This window comes from Nelumbo nucifera, chromosome 4, assembly GCF_055504915.1.
Source record: "Nelumbo nucifera cultivar China Antique chromosome 4, China Antique-T2T, whole genome shotgun sequence".
In the NCBI taxonomy this organism is placed as follows: domain Eukaryota; kingdom Viridiplantae; phylum Streptophyta; class Magnoliopsida; order Proteales; family Nelumbonaceae; genus Nelumbo; species Nelumbo nucifera.
In genome coordinates, this window is record NC_142652.1 from 28,750,169 (window position 1) to 28,766,452 (window position 16,284).

Here is a 16,284-nt window from a genome sequence, read left to right on the forward strand (position 1 = left end):
ATTTTAATCATAAAAAACATGTTTTAAGCTTTCTAAGTACCGATATAATACGGTCAAAATGCGTATCATATCTATACTTTGAACATTGTCCATAAGCACATCATAGATGGATCTTTATACTCATTCCATGAGTCCATCAGATGGGGAAGCCCATCTGATATTTGTATATATTAATAATTTTATTTAAATTAGTATAGTAAATAAATTATTTAAATTAATCAAGTATGAAATATAATGTTATTGATAGTATTTTTTTTATAAATTATTGAACATTACCATAATTTATCAGTAAATTAGATATTTATTTTTTGCATTAATTAACTGTAAATGATATACTCTCTTCATATTGGATATTGGATATTGGATATTCATGTGCATTACATGAACCGTGCTAGTATCACATAATGCTGGGCACGCACTCTCAAATTAAGCACCATAATTTTATTCCTGCACATATAATTAAGCTAAAATTAGCGGACTTTATGAAGGCCCAACGACAAAATCCATTAACAGCAAAGTTTACACGGATACAATATGAGATTCATCCTCACGTAAAGCATGGATGATACAATTAGGAGTGTTGCCGCACGGATTGGCTGGGGTAACGAGGTAAATTCATTCTCCAGGTCTCGAATGTTGGCCGAGGACTTCGTAGCCTTGGAAGAGGTGCGCCGAAGATGAGGATCGCAGGCCAAGGCGAGGTGTTCCTTCCGAAAACCGTGGTAGTCGAGGACTACAGGCCGAGGCGAGGTCCCTGGTGACCAGAGGTACTGCAAGACAGGAAATGTAAGAGGTCTCGGGCGGGTACCCGAGGCAGAGACTCCGATGCTCAAGTTAGTACGAGGTATAAAGTAGGAGAGGGTGCGAGCGAGGTCTTGGCGATAGTCCTCGGATGCACCAGATCTCCCAGAGTAAATGCTAAAGAAGCAAGGTAGGTGCAGGGAGTAAATGAGTAAATTGTGTTAGAATTTTCTATTCTGAATCCCCTTTAAGGGGGAGTTACCTCTTATTTATACTTGACCATGCTGAAGATAGATAAAGATGAACGCCCCGGATGAGAGTCCTAGGTGAATAAAGAACTTTCTCACTTGGGGGTGAGGGGGGAATAGTTGCCAACACTTGAATGGAACAAAAATGTCCCTTTTAATAATATATTTTTTCATTTTTTATGGCTAAGATGGTCATTACCTTATTTACCTAGAAAATAAAAGAACATGGGTAAATGCACTTACCCAAGTAATTACGTTTACCTGAATAAATAACTTACCAAAATGTGAATGGGGTCATAAAGTTTCAAACCATGGACTAATTTAAGGCCCTCAAAGAAAGCATGGACTTCAACAAATATACAAGGAAAAATAATTTTGGGTAGACCAGTCACCAGTCCAGATCTCCTTCTCATACCAACCTCACAACACCTCACAGCTGCACATTGGGAACATCTCCCATATTCTGTATCGTTATTCATCGGGAGATGTTCCCAATACAGGTGAGATAAGGCTGTGAGGTGCATTCTGTGATGAGCAAATCCCTCAATCACAAAGTTCAAAAAAAATTGAGGTCAGATCTGCTCCTCACAGCAACCTTACAAGATGTTCTAACCTTCCATGAATATCTTCCATACTTGTGTTATTATTCATGGGGAGACGACTCAACCATCTATTTTTGAATGGAGGACCCGTTTTGATAAAAAATTTAAAAAAATAATAATTAAAATAAAATACGACCAAAACTGTTGAACGGTTGAATAGGTCAATGGTTCGACTATCCAAATTCAACGATTTTTGGCTAGGAATCAAGTTTGGAGTAAAACAGAACCAGTTTTCTTAATGCTTCCTGGGCTAAATGGTCTAACCATCTAGGTCAATAGCGATTCAAAAACATTGGTTTCCAATAAACCAATACACAACGCAATGTGCTTTGAAGTAGATGTGAGATGCACCATGTGGGGAGCAAATCCCCATTCAAAAATCTTGGCAAGATGAAATGATGAAATAATGCCTACCCAAGCCCAACCTAAAACCAATATCATTTTTTTCCTTTTGTTGATGGGTTAGGGTTGCGGTTGGGTCCCAACAACTTGTGTTGGGTTAGAGATGACCTAACCCAACCCAATTAGCCCAAAAAACAAAATTAAAAACGACCAACTAGAACCACAACATAGAATGTGGATATGCTCTTCATAGAATGCACCTCACATGGACCTTACAGTCCCATCTCACTGTATTTCCTTTGTATTATTATTCATGGGGAGATATTCCCAATACATGGCGGTGGCCTGGTGGGATGGAGCTGTGAGGTCCGTGTGAGATGGGCCCTATGAGTAGCAGATGCTGACTCAACAACATACAACCGCAACAAAGTAACAGCAAGAAGGTGTAATTGGTGGGAAAGAGCATCAGCAAGATGCAGATCTGTCAAAGGCAAACAGTGAATTAATGTTTGTTTATTAGGAATACCAAACATCCTATGCCTATTTTAGGGTCTATTTGACACGTCTTTTTAAGAAAATCTTTTGATAGCTCTAACAGTCAAAAAATACATTGAACTTTTGTAAGAAGATTTAAGCAGTCCAAGTCTTTTCATGCATCTTTTTATGTGAGAATAAAATGGGAATAAACCGAAATTCGGTCTACCCAATTTATAAACAGCCGAAAGACCATGCAAAAAGACACTAAACAGTCCCTTAATCTTGTTAAAGCTTGGGTTGAAAATCCAGGGACTGGACCCTCAGTCACACAGTCACACAATTGAACAGTTGCTCTCTTGATGGGTCATTGTCTTTGTAATGATTGAGACGTGGATCGGCCCCAGATAGCTCCCACCCTAGGAGACGGGTTTAGCCCAGTCCGAGACTTGACATACCCCTACCTCCTTAATATTCATGGAATAAGGGTTTTATATAAATATATATAGTCACGTTGCCTATAAGCTCATTTCTGTATGCGGGGACCGGCTCTCTTCCTTGCAATATTAAATTATTAATCATAAAATTTTCTGTGTGTATTTTGAGATATAAAACATAAATACACGACTTACAAAATACCTTGTTTTATTTGAAAACAAAATTACATGAAATCTACCATTTATAATTTTATGACCCTACTTGTTTACAAATGTTTTATTTATCTAGGTAAGTGTATTTATTTAGACTAGTTTATTTATTCATACATGTTCTTTTGATTCTCAAGTAAATAATATAATAATAATTTTTTTATTAAATGGACAAACTTATTGCATTATATTTTATAAATGAAGCTTCTTAGGAGGGAAAATGAAGCTCTCTTTACCATGGAGCCCGCCCAGTACTAATTGGAAAAAAAAAAAAAACCCCTGTAAAATTGGTCAATCGAAAAAAATACTCACTAATCAACTTTACCCCAAATTGAAATTCAAAATTTGCGCTTAGAGACCAATGTCTATAATTTTGGAAGTTATTTGAAGTGAAAATTTGATTAAGCCATGAGAAGGCTTCTTCTCTAGAGTCTAGAGTGCATGCACTATATTTATCATCAGTTAGATGGATTTTGATTAATGGCCACCCATCAAACGAGGAATGTCCAGATTGGCTATAACTTGTCTTCTTCTCCGGTGCATGGGTATGCCATCCCTTCAACTTTTTTTTTTTTTTTCCAACTCATCCTTTTTGTTGCCTTTTCGAAGCTAGCAATTAAATTGAAGACTTGTTAATTTGAAATTAATAGAAAAATAATAATTTGTCTTTTACGCCTCAAAAGGGGATACTGGGGTAAAACGGAAAACAGTAATACTTGTCTGACCGACGATGGTAATGTGGAACCACGTTTCTGTCCTTTTCCTGCACATAAAATTATTATATTTAGGATTTTAAAAAACCAAAATATCAGCCATTTCAGTTCCTCAGACCGAAAAGAAACAACTAAAACTAAAATATACAGTTACTCAGACCGTAAAATACATTAAAACTATTATCAACTAAAATATACTGACATGTCTAATTTTCGATAATTTTAAAATCATAACTAAATAATGGGAATGGTTTTGTTTTCTAAAACAAAAACAATTGCGCATCATCAGCAAAAGTTTTTTTTTTTTTTTCCCGCTATGGCAGTAGTTTTTTGTTGAATTCATGAGGCTAATCATATTTGTATTTATATATAAATTTTTTATACGTACAATTTTTTTTATAAGAAATTTGGTTTAAAATCGAATTTTAAATCAACCCGAATTCAAACATATACATGAGCTTTTTAGTTGGGCCGAATTCAAATTCAAATCTCTAATTTGAATGGAACTCGTTTTTTTTTATGAACCATACATGAATAACCAGATATTCGGCTTGACTAAAACCCATCCCTATCCATGGTTTGCACTGCTCATATAATTTGATCCGGGTAGTGTTTGTTTGATGTGTTTACACTGCCCATCCCTATCCATGGTTTATACTGCTCATCGATCCAAGTAGTTGGTGAAAGATTTAAGAATGTAGTATTTGTTTGATGTGTTTGGTTTTTCAAAAGCTATCACTTCTAAGAAGGGTACTCGTTAGGCCTTTTCTGAAGACAACCTAATCCCGCTTTATCCAAATGAATGGATAACGTGGCCCTCCTCGGAGCGTCCATCAGAAAGCCCACGCCTTTTCTTTGCTAGTATGTTTACTTTACAGGCACCATGTGAACCCTACACATTATCATCTGTTGAACATGCATGCTTCATCAATCACTCTTTACTCTCTGTGACTGTGTTTATGTTAAACTTTTTTATTGAGTAGAAATGCTGCATGCAGGGCTGAGACTTTCTTTCGCTTTGTATAGTTTTGTTTGTATGTACGTCGCCGTAGTGACACATGGAGCCCCTATTGGGCTGCCAAGTGCCAACTATGTTGTCACGAGTAAGATTCCTGATGAGGTCCAACACTAGTCCATCCATCCATCTATCAAACTGCTGTACTGCACAAATATGAGTGAAAAGACAATCTGTTGTTTCTTCCATTATTTTAAAGTCTTTAATCCAATCAGCAGAGCTGAAAGCTGTTTTGCTTTTGTAGTACTTCTTAATTTCTTATTAATAACTTGGTTAATAAATAAACATTATTACACAAGACAAGGATTTAAAATAAAGTGAGAAAACTCAAAACTGAACGGAAAGAGTAAAAGACAAGAAAGTAGGAACTTTTTCTCCTTCTAGCCCTTGGACTTAACGGTTGGCAGGGAAAAGAGAAGAAAGAGGCTTAGTAGAGAATCTTCCTTTATCGAAGTCTGGAAAATATACAGTTCCCTATATCTGACTTCGACTCTACGACGACTACGAGACGATGTTTGGCGGGGGCCGGGGGGTGGGTTAGAAAAGCATTTTCCGGTGGCCCTTGTTCTGAGTTTTGAGTACTGGGGCCGGCCGATCATATACGTACCGACGTCACCCTCACCACCCTTGTTGTGTTATTCACTTATTCCCCGTTTTGGGCCCAAACAAACTCATCAAACTCTACAATTCAAAGTTCAAGCTAATGGTAATGGAGTCGTCGGGCCAAAAACCTCCACCCAGTTTGTCAAAGAACAGTCACCACGGCGGCTTTATCGGAATTTTCTGGTTGGACAGACAGCGAGAGGGTGGAGTGTGACTCCAATAATGGTAATACATATGGAGTCTGAGGTTGAATTCCTTGTGCAGTTCAAATCCCCTACAGGGCTACTGGAACCGGATTAATTGGGCCCACCATGATATGTCACGTCCACCTGACATGTAGAATCCATGTGTACGAGCTGGGCCCAGTACTACGAATATAACTGTAGAGAATTGGAACTTTCAATGGTGCAGCCGTGCAGTTAAGGATTTTACTTGTGTTAGGATTATGAATTCTGGAAAGGCAAAGATAGAAATGTGAGTTGGCAAATTTGGTAAGCTGAAGTAATGACTTATTATTGTGCTATCTTCTACTGAATCACTCTGTGGATTTGAGGCTGAGAGTAGTCAATTTGTGCAAAAAATTGCCAAAGGTTATCCATGATAGCTGGGACCAACATGGGATGCAGAATGGCTTTTAATTTTTTCTTTGCCACGTCAACAAATACAGGGAAACTTGCATCCTGAAATTGCAGCCCCTCCTAATCCGTTAGTAACCCCTATAAACCGCATCTTGTTTATGAATTTGACATCAATCCAGGATTCAGTTCACCCCTAAAAATCCTAACTCCGGACTGAATTATATTTTTATATCTTCTTTTTACTTTAGAAAATATTATATATGCTGTTTTGGAATGTTTGACAAACTTTTCAAAACTAAATCAAGATTTTTCCTTAGAAAATGCTCATGTGATATTACATATCGCATAAAAAGGGGGACACCTCCAGGCTCAACTATGATGTTTCTCCAACTCTAGTTTTAATTTTGGTAAAGGGTTTTTGTGGGGTTGGCGAAGAGCTATTGTACTAATGCTCTTTGCAGCAATGACGCTCAGAAAATACTGTTTTTTGATAAGAGTGGCGGGGCTCCTTTTTCTTGAAACATAAAACCAAACACTGCTACAAGTTGATAAGTGAGAAAAATAAAAAATAAAAAAAAGGGGTTGATGAAGGAAGATTTGGCCCGATCTCCTCATCACTCAATACGAGGCAAAGGCAAACAGCTCAGCACAACAACACGCCCAGGGCGTGAGCACCAAAGGGAGGAACCAACAGTCTGAATTCCCTACCAGCAGTCCAAACTCCCTATCAGCAGTCCAAACTCCCTACAAAGAGCCCGAACTCTTTAATAGGAGCCCGAACTCCCTACAAGGAGCCTGAATTCCCTACAAGGAGCCCGAACTCTCCCTGAGGGCCCGAGCCTCACACAAGGCAATGACCCGAACTGGCCCGCCTCACGGCAGTTCGGGACACTCCCCTATCCGAACTCAAGACTTCATCTCGCTCACCACTCCAGCACTTTGCCTCCAGGATGCTAGACTGAACAAACACACCATACCTGACACCGAGGATGTCCGTATCCAAGGGCGGCGCACCCGACTGACTTGGGATCTGACGCTTGACAGCCGCACTTCAACGGCCACCTGCCGCTGCCACCTGCCACCGTCGTCACCAGCCGCAGAGACGGCTCCGACAAAGAGAGCAGTGGCGGTTCTGCCCAGCCAGAGGGGATGACATCCGAACTGGCAGGAGCTCAGAAATAATCATACCCGATCTGACAGAAGCTTAGAAGTGAGTGCGCGAGGTGGTTATAAAAGGCTCTCTACCCCCCAAGAACAAGGTATGTGAACTTTGCGCCATCTGATTTTATCTTGCCTTTGAGAGAATTCTAACTTGAGCTTCGGAGCATTCATATCGGGTTCCCCCCGGAGCTTCCTCATCTTCTCCATTTCAAGCTCCCCGTAGCTCCGTTCAGAGGCAAGGTCGTTGACAGCTAGGACCAGCCGGATTGCGCACCATCAATTGGCGTCGTCTGTGGGAACGCTTCTAAAAGCCTCCCTCTAAACTCTCATAACCTCTTTCTCCAAAAAGCCCCAATACTCATGGCTTCTTCCAGCAACACCGGACGTGGCACAGAGACAAACACCATCGGGGAACAACTTCAAGTCCCCGTGGTGTGCGTCAGACAGTTCACAATCCCCCTTCCGGTGGATGGGATCCCCAACTTGAATGCGCCACAAGCAGTGGCACCCGTAAACCTTCCTGCCATGAGCATCTCCTTTCCTCTCCCTATCAAAACAACCTTTACTAAACCAACTGTTGTCCCCCTGGCAACCAGCCAGAACCAGTTGGACGACCTAATGCAATGCATGCGGGCAATGCAAACCCAAATGCAACAATTCCAACAACATCAGTTCCAACAGCACCAAGTAATGCACAATATCTCCCAGTATCACTATCAGCAGCAGTTCCCCCAACTGCCTCTGAACCAACCACTACTTCCACCTCGGCACCCTGCTCCGAAGCCGGTTAAGGCCTCCCCTTAGGGTGGACGCCCCCACCAGGGAGAAGCCTCCCGACCCCAGAACCCCCCCGCCTCACAGCTCGCAGGCGGGTCAGGAACCTCGCCCGCAAGTTCAGCACCTCAGCGCTTTAGGCCCGAGTTCCCGCTCACGGAGAACCGATTCAGCGCCCTGGCAGTAGACTACCAACATTCCGAACCCATCGAGCTCGGCAACACATAGGCCAGCAGCGCCAGTACTAGGCCCACTCAACAACGAAGGCGCCGGCGAAGTCGCCGAACTGCCACCCGTGTCCTGCCCAAGCTCAAAGGTATGGAAGAGACGAGCTCAGACGAGGTAAAAGCTGCCTCGATTCTCTCAGTTCCTTCCCCCCTCGCATCGCAGTTCCCATGTCCTGAGACTTCAAGCTCCCACCTTCGGACAAGTATGATGGGTCCTTTGACCCTAACGACCACGTCGATGCTTTCCAATCCCAAATGCACATCGCTAGGGCCAGTGAATCATGCATGTGCGTGGCCTTCACCACCACCTTCAGGGGGGTGGCCCGCACCTGGTACAGGAACCTAGCCCCAGGGTCAATAAGAAGCTGGACCCAATTCGTGCAGGTCTTCACGGCACACTTCGTTACCAGCAAGCGGTGCCCCAGAACTGAGGAAAGCATCTTCGGAGTAGTCCAGAAAGAAGGAGAATCCATCCGGGGCTACATTAAGCGATTCAATGAAGCGTGCTTGCAGATACTGCGGTTAGACCCCGCGGTACAACTCGCGGCGGCCAAGAGAGGAGTAACGCATAAGGAGTTCAAATGGCACATGGTAGCCAGCCAGCCCGCAACCGTGGCCGAATTCCTCAAGCTCGCGGACAAGTTCATGAGAACAGAGGAAGAGATCAACCAAAGGACCGAAGGCGGGGTCGAGAAAAGGAAAAGAGAAGGTGAGCCCTCCAACCCAGGTGACAGAAGAAACCCGGCCCGGGAGGCGAAGCCGAGCCAGCCGTCCTGAGCTCCCTTAGTAGTTCGGACGGATTACACGCCGTTAAACGCGAGGCAGACCGAGATTTTGATGACGGTCAAGGACGCCCCATACGTAAAGTGGCCACCTCGCCTAAAGGGGAATCCGAACGAGAGAAATAAAAATTTGTATTGTAGTTTCCATAGAGACCATGGTCATAGTACCGAACAGTGTAATAATCTCCAGGACGAGATAGAGGGACTCATCCGTCGCGGATACTTGAGAAATTTTGTACAGCATGATAATAATAATAATAAGGCAGGTCGGCAAGGGGAGCACGGAAAAGATGCCCCCGAATCTAGCAGCAGACCAGCCGAACCGTCGCAACGACAGCCTCTGGAAGAGAGGCCGGTTCGGGGAACCATCCATGTAATAGTGGGAGGTTCGGTGGTAGTAGGGTGTACTTCGGCAGCGGCCCAGACGTCAGTTCGCGAAGCAGCCCGAGAGGAATAGAACCCTCCAAAGAGATCGAAGACTGAAGAGCCGATCTTCTTCACGGAAGACGATGCGCGAGGGGTCCACTACCCCCACGATGACGCGCTTGTCATAAAACTAAGGATCAGCGACTTCGAGTCAGGCGCATACTCGTGGATTCGGGCAACTCGGCGGACATCCTCTTCAAGTCAGCATTTGACCAGCTACAGTTGCAGAAGAGTGAGCTAAAGCCCACGAACACTCCTCTGGTGGGCTTCAGTGGAGAGGAAGTCAGGCCCCTCGGAAAAATAACAGTACATGTGGAAGTCGGCACATGGCCTTGTGCGGTCAAACTCAACCATGATTTCCTGGTGGTCGCGACCCCTTCCCCATAAAATGCCATAATAGGGCGGCCAATTGCGCATATCCTGCGGGCAGTGGTCTCCACATACTATTTGGCAATGAAGTTCCCTACAGACCGGTGTGGGGGTAGCGCGGGGCGACCAGCTTGAGTCTCGCAAGTGTTATGTTGTCGCCCTGAACGGATAAACCAAGGCGGCCGACGACCTTGAACTGGAGCGGCCTACGGAGCAAGGCGAGGAACGAGCTTCATCCACAGAGGAAACGGTCGTAGTTCCGACTTCAGCTACAGACCCAGCTCTTACGCTACAGATCGATGCTTCCGTCGAGGAACCACTATGAACCGAACTGGTGAGTTTTTTACTTCAAAATTTAGATATTTTTGCCTGGTTCGCGGCCGACATGCCCGATATTGACCCCAGCCTTATAACTCACAAACTTAATACTGACCCTGTAGTCAGACCCGTTAGACAGAAGAAACGCAACTTAGCCCTAGAGCGCTGGAGGGCGGTCGACGAGGAGGTCGAAAAGCTCCTCGCAGCAGACTTCATAAGGGAAGTTCATTACCCAAGCTGGGTAGCCAACCCAGTGCTGGTGAAAAAGGCAAACGGCAAATGGCGCATGTGCGTCGACTACACCGACTTGGACCGAGCTTGCATGAAAGATTGCTTACCCCTTCCCAGAATTGACCGCCTAGTGGATGCGACCTCGGGACATGAGTTGCTAAGCTTCCTAGACGCCTACTCGGGCTACAACCAAATCAGGATGAACCAGTCCGATGAGGAAAAAACCAGCTTCATAACCGAGTTTGGCCTGTACTGCTACAAGGCCATGCCCTTCGGATTAAAAAATGCCGGGCGACCTTCCAAAGACTTGTAAATAGGCTGTTTCGATCCTTAATTGGCACGAAAATAGAATGTTATGTAGACGACATGGTCGTCAAGACGCAGTTTTGACAGGAATTAATACAAGACTTAGATTCTGTCTTTCAAATCCTGCGTCAATTTAGCATGAAACTGAACCCTAACAAATGTGTCTTCGGTGTCACCCCGGGTAAGTTCCTAGGGTACATTGTCAACCGGTGTGGTATTGAGGCCAACCCGGACAAGATAAAGGACATCCTAGATATGAGACCACCCCGGAAAGTAAAAGAAGTTCAGAGGCTAAACGGCCGCATAGCCGCTCTGAGCCGCTTCATGTCCAAATCGGCAAACCGCTGTCTGCCTTTCTTTAAGGCAATCAAGGGCAAAGGGTTCGAATGGACCCATGACTGCCAGCACGCGTTCGACGAGCTAAAAATCTACCTCGCTACTATGCCAACCTTAGCCAGTCCCGAGGAAGGCGAGGTCTTAGAACTGTACCTCTCGGCAAGCGACGAGGTGGTCAGTTCGGTACTAATAAAAGAAGTAGATCGGGTCCAGCGGCCCGTCTATTATGTTAGTAAAGTTCTGCAAGGAGCAGAGACGAGATACCCACAGATAGAAAAATTAGCATATGCACTGGTAATCACAATTCAAAAACTCCGCCCATATTTCCAGGCTCACACGGTCATGGTCTTGACCGACAAACCTCTGAGGCAAGTCTTTCTCAAGCCCGAGGTTTCCGGTCGACTAACGAAGTGGGCCATCGAGCTCAGCGAGTACGACCTCCAGTATAAGCCACGAACTGCTATTAAGGCCCAAGCCTTAGCAGATTTTATCGCCGACTGCACGTTTAGCCTCGAAGCCCCTGGGCCGGTCGAGCCCGAGATCCCTAGTTCGGGTGAGCCCGGAGCTCCCAAGCCAATAGAGTCTGAACCCCGTGAAGTGGCAGCCAGTGTGGCATCTCTCCTAGTTAGGCCAAATGCGAACTGGGATGAGGAGCCCTGGATCCTTCACGTAGATGGCTCCTCGAACCAGTAGGGCAGCGGGGCTAGAATAGTGCTATGCGGCTCGGGTGGCACGAAATTAGAATACGCACTACGCTTTGAGTTCGCGGCATCCAACAACGAGGCGGAGTACGAGGCACTGATAGCCGGGCTTTACCTAGCGCACAAGGTAAGAGCAAAGCACGTAGTTATCTGCAGTGATTCCCAGCTCGTGGTCAACAAGGTTATGGGCGAATACGAAGCACGCGAGCTCACTATGATTGCATACTTGGCAAAAGTAAAGGAGGCTCTGCTCAACTTCCAGTCACACTTCATCAGGCAAATCCCGAGGTCAGAGAACACTGAGGCCGACGCCCTGTCCCGGTTAGCTAGCACGAGTTACAAAACCATGAGAACCGTGTACATAGAGGACTTACCTCGGCCTAGCATTCTCGGTGGGGCAAAAGAGGTCGCTCCCGTCCTTGAAGCAGAGCCGAGCTGGATCGACCCACTCGCGAGCTTCTTACTAGATGAAATCCTCTCTGCGGACCGCAATGCAGCCAAGAGGGTGTAGCGCCAGGCAGCCAAATACGCCATAATAGACGAACGGTTGTACCGACGATCCTACACGCTCCCCTACCTGCGTTGCTTGCGACCTGCCGAAGCCGAGCTCGTACTCCACGACACTCATGAAGGTCTGTGCGGCGGACACCTGGGGGGCAGAGCCCTCACCCAAAAGGCACTTCGACAAGGATACTACTGGCCAACAATGAAGGCAGAAGCCGTCGAGCTCGTCGGAAAATGCGACAAGTGTTAGAAGCATGCCAATATCCACCATCAGCCTGTTGCCGACCTCAAGTACCTCACCAGTCCATGGCCCTTTGCACAATGGGGCCTTGTCCTCCTGGGGCCATTCCCGCCAGCAACAGGTGGGAGAAAGTTCCTAGTGGCAGTAGATTACTTCACAAAGTGGATAGAAGCTGAACCTCTAGCAACAGTCACAGCCCGAAACATACAGAACTTCTTTTGGAAGAACATAGTATGTCACTTCAGGCTACCTCGGGTACTGATCTCCGACAACGGCAAGCAGTTCGAGAATATCAAGTTCCAAGAATGGTGCCAAAATATGGGAATTCGTCAGAACTTCACATCGGTCGCACACCCGTAGTCAAACGGTCAGACAGAGGTAATGAACAGAGCCATCCTCCGCGGACTGAAAGCACGACTAGACTGAGCTAAAGGGTTGTGGGCGGACGAGCTACCAAGTGTTCTATGGGCTCACCGAACTACGGAAAAAACCGCCACGGGAGAGACCCCCTTTAACCTCACCTACGGCACCGAAGCGGTAATCCCGGCGGAAATCGAAATACCTACACTACGACTAGAAGCATATGACAATCAGACAAATGGAGACGAGTTACGCACCAACCTCGACCTACTAGATGAGGTAAGAGACCTCGCACACATCCGAACAGCGGCCTACCAGCAAAAAGTAGCTTGGTACAACAACGCCAGAGTAAAGAAGCGGAGCTTCCGCGTCGGCGACCTGGTTCTCCGTAAGATCATGGTACCCGAACCCGGCGTGGGCAAACTTGGACCGAATTGGGAAGGGCCCTACAAAGTAAAGAGAGCGCTCGGGGGGGCATACGAGCTCGAAACCTTAGAGGGAAAACAAGTACCCCGAGCGTGGAACATCGTCAACTTAAGGCGATACTACCTATAGGCCACCAAGCGAAGTGGACAAAATCGCTACTAGAAACTAAGTATTAACAGGGACATTGGCATCTCAGAGACCATATTAACACCAAAACAGGTCGTGCGAGTGCAGTAACCCGGGCAAGAAACAGATCGAGCATATGTTCAGTTCGGCAAATACAGTCAGTTCGGGAGAAAAGAACAACCAGCACTTATCAAAAGAAAAGTCCTTCCATTTCAAAATAAGGGAGCGTACATTTCAAAAAAAAAATAAAAAAAGAAATAAAAAAACTTTTTTACATTTCATAGGCCCTGAGCTATTTCTTCATTATCAGAAGGCACTTCAATGACACCCGAAGGTCCTGCCTCGCCCTCGGAATCCGGCTCACCATCAGCAGCATTGGCCATCTCCTGAGTTATGCGCGAAGTGGATATGGCATTGATATCGAGCTCGGGGTACGTATTCTGGATCATCCACTGGCTTAGCTTGAAACCCCTTCGGTACGAGTCCACCATTAGGTCATCAAAGCTCAGCGAGGTGATGTACTCATCGATAGCCTTCTTCTTGGCATCTTCAATACCTTGAGAAAAGATCTGCGTCCTCTCCCTAATGTCCTCCTGAAGGTATTCGACTTGATGCTGCAAATCCAGCCTCAGGTCCGCCATGTGCTTCACTACGACTCCCATGGCCTCGGCATCTCTCTGAGACCTCGCCTACCTGGCCTCTGCAGCGCGAGCAGCCGCCTCAGCAGCTCGGGAAGTCACATCTGCAGCACGGAAAGCCTCTTCGGCAGCTCACGCCTGCCGTGAGCTCCTTTCCACCTGGGCCGCCAAGGCATGGATAGAAGAATTCACCTACCAAAAGGGAAGAACAAGTGATCAAAAGGACGACAGCAAAAGGGATAAAAACAGAGAGCCCGACAAGAAATCTGACTTACCACCATGGCATGAGTAACAACGCGATAGGCCACCTGGTTCAAAGGAAGATCTGTCCACGCCGTGACCTCCTCGGGGAAAATGGTCTCCCTACTCTTCTGAAGAGCGTGGTTCGGCGACAACACGCTCCTGAATTCCCCTTGGGCTCCCGAGCCTGAGGGCCCAGCTCGCGTATAAGCAGACCCAGAGTAAGCAGGAGCCCTTGTGTAAGTAGTCTCGGCATAAGGGGCCCCTGCCGCTTCTTGCATTGGAGGAGCCATCTCGGGTTCCCTGGGTGGATCCTCTGACGGGTAGTCTGGCACCTCGGGCTCCGCATCTCGGGGCAGCTCGGCACGAGTCCGTTTGGCGACTCGCTTCCTCCTCTTCATGGCTTGAAACAAGTGCCCACCACGAGTCCTTCTTGAGTCCATCACACCTGCAAAAAGGAGTTCGGCATCAGAAAAAAGCAAGAGACAGAGCAAAATAGAACCTCTAAGTAAGGAACCTACACGAACTCAGGCGGGCCGCAATGAGCTTGGCCTCCTTCAGATACTGTTGGCACTTTAGCCCAAGCCACGCCCATTTCCAGAGGCCCTTCACCGTCTCTTTGTCAAGCGTAACACCGGAGTCAGGGGCGGCCATCCCCCACCCGGTCTGAAACGGCCATCCCAGCACACTTCGCACCCCGAAGTAGTCCCGCTTCCACGCCGGGACCTTGTTAGGAAGTTCATGTAAAAGCTTAAAACCCGGGCGTGGAGACAGGTAATACGCCCGCCTACGCCCGGGGAGGAGACCCGCTTGCTTCTTAAGCATTAAGATGGAAGAGAAGATCTCCAAGTCTAAAGGAAAGCCCTGTTCGCAAAGTAGGGAGATTGTCCCCACCAAATTACGAAAGGAGTTCGGGTGAAGCTGGCCGACTGTAACACCGAAGTGATTCAAGATCTCGACAAGGAAAGGATGGAAAGGCAATCGCAGCCCCGCAGCGAGCTGCTCCCGGAATATCACGATCTCATCAGGACCGTGTTCCGAAGGAAAGCTACCCGAAGGTATGAAATAAGCGTACTCCCCAGGCAAATTGTAATAGGTAATAAGGGATTGGAGCCCCTCAGGCGTCATGGTCGAGGGGCCAAACTTGTCTAACGTCCGACCCCGATGAGAGGTGGACGCCAAACTACCTGAGGCGACTCGACCTACGGGTTCAAACTCTTCCTCGAGCTCTACCTCTGGCTCGCTAGAACTATCAGGGGATGCAACTCGGTTCATAGAACCTGCATCTGACCCACTTGAAGAACCGTTTGAGCTATCCGAGCTAGACATCGAGGAGAGAAGGTGGATTCCAGGAAGGTACTCACCGGGAAAAAAGCTTGAACAAGACTACGGGAACTTGAACGAGCAAAAACGTTGAACGCGAACTGAAAGCTTGAACGTGAGCTGATACTTGGACGCGAGCTCAAGAGGCAAAGCACAGAAGTGACAAATCGACTGGGGTCCCCCACTATTTATACCCACAGTGACCGAGAAGCAACAACACAGATCAAAGCCAATCCGACGGCCTGCAGTCGCGCTGACCGCACGTCCCTTGAGACCGAGACGTGATTGGCGCATGTCTTTCTGAAACTGACAGAGCGCCGGCGCACGTCTTTCTGAAACTGACAGAACGCCAGCGCACGTCTCCTCACATTAAAGGCGGCAGCGACACATTTTCAAAATTTGAAAAGACGCCTGTTGTTGCGTCTCCCAGTGGCACGCTTTTTGAATTTTTGAAATAAAGCGCGCGCTGTCACGTCTGTCAGCATTTGTAGGCAGGTCGGCGCGTTTCCCACCTTTTGGGCACTCGAGGAAACCCAAAGAACCCTGACAACGCACCTCGTGCTATCAGTCAACTGAGATTCGAAGTACGGGACAAATCCACCTGCCACCTTGCGAACTCCCCGTGCCAAGGCAAGACCCTTAGCACGAGGAGTGGGGGGCAATTGATGAAGGAAGATTTGGCCCGATCTCGTAATCACTCAACACGTGGCAAAGGCAAACAGCTCGGCACAACAGCGCACCCAGGGCGTGAGCACCAAAGGGAGGAACCAGCAGTCCAAATTCCCTACCAGCAGTCCGAATTCCCTACCAACAGTCCGAACTCCCTACAAGG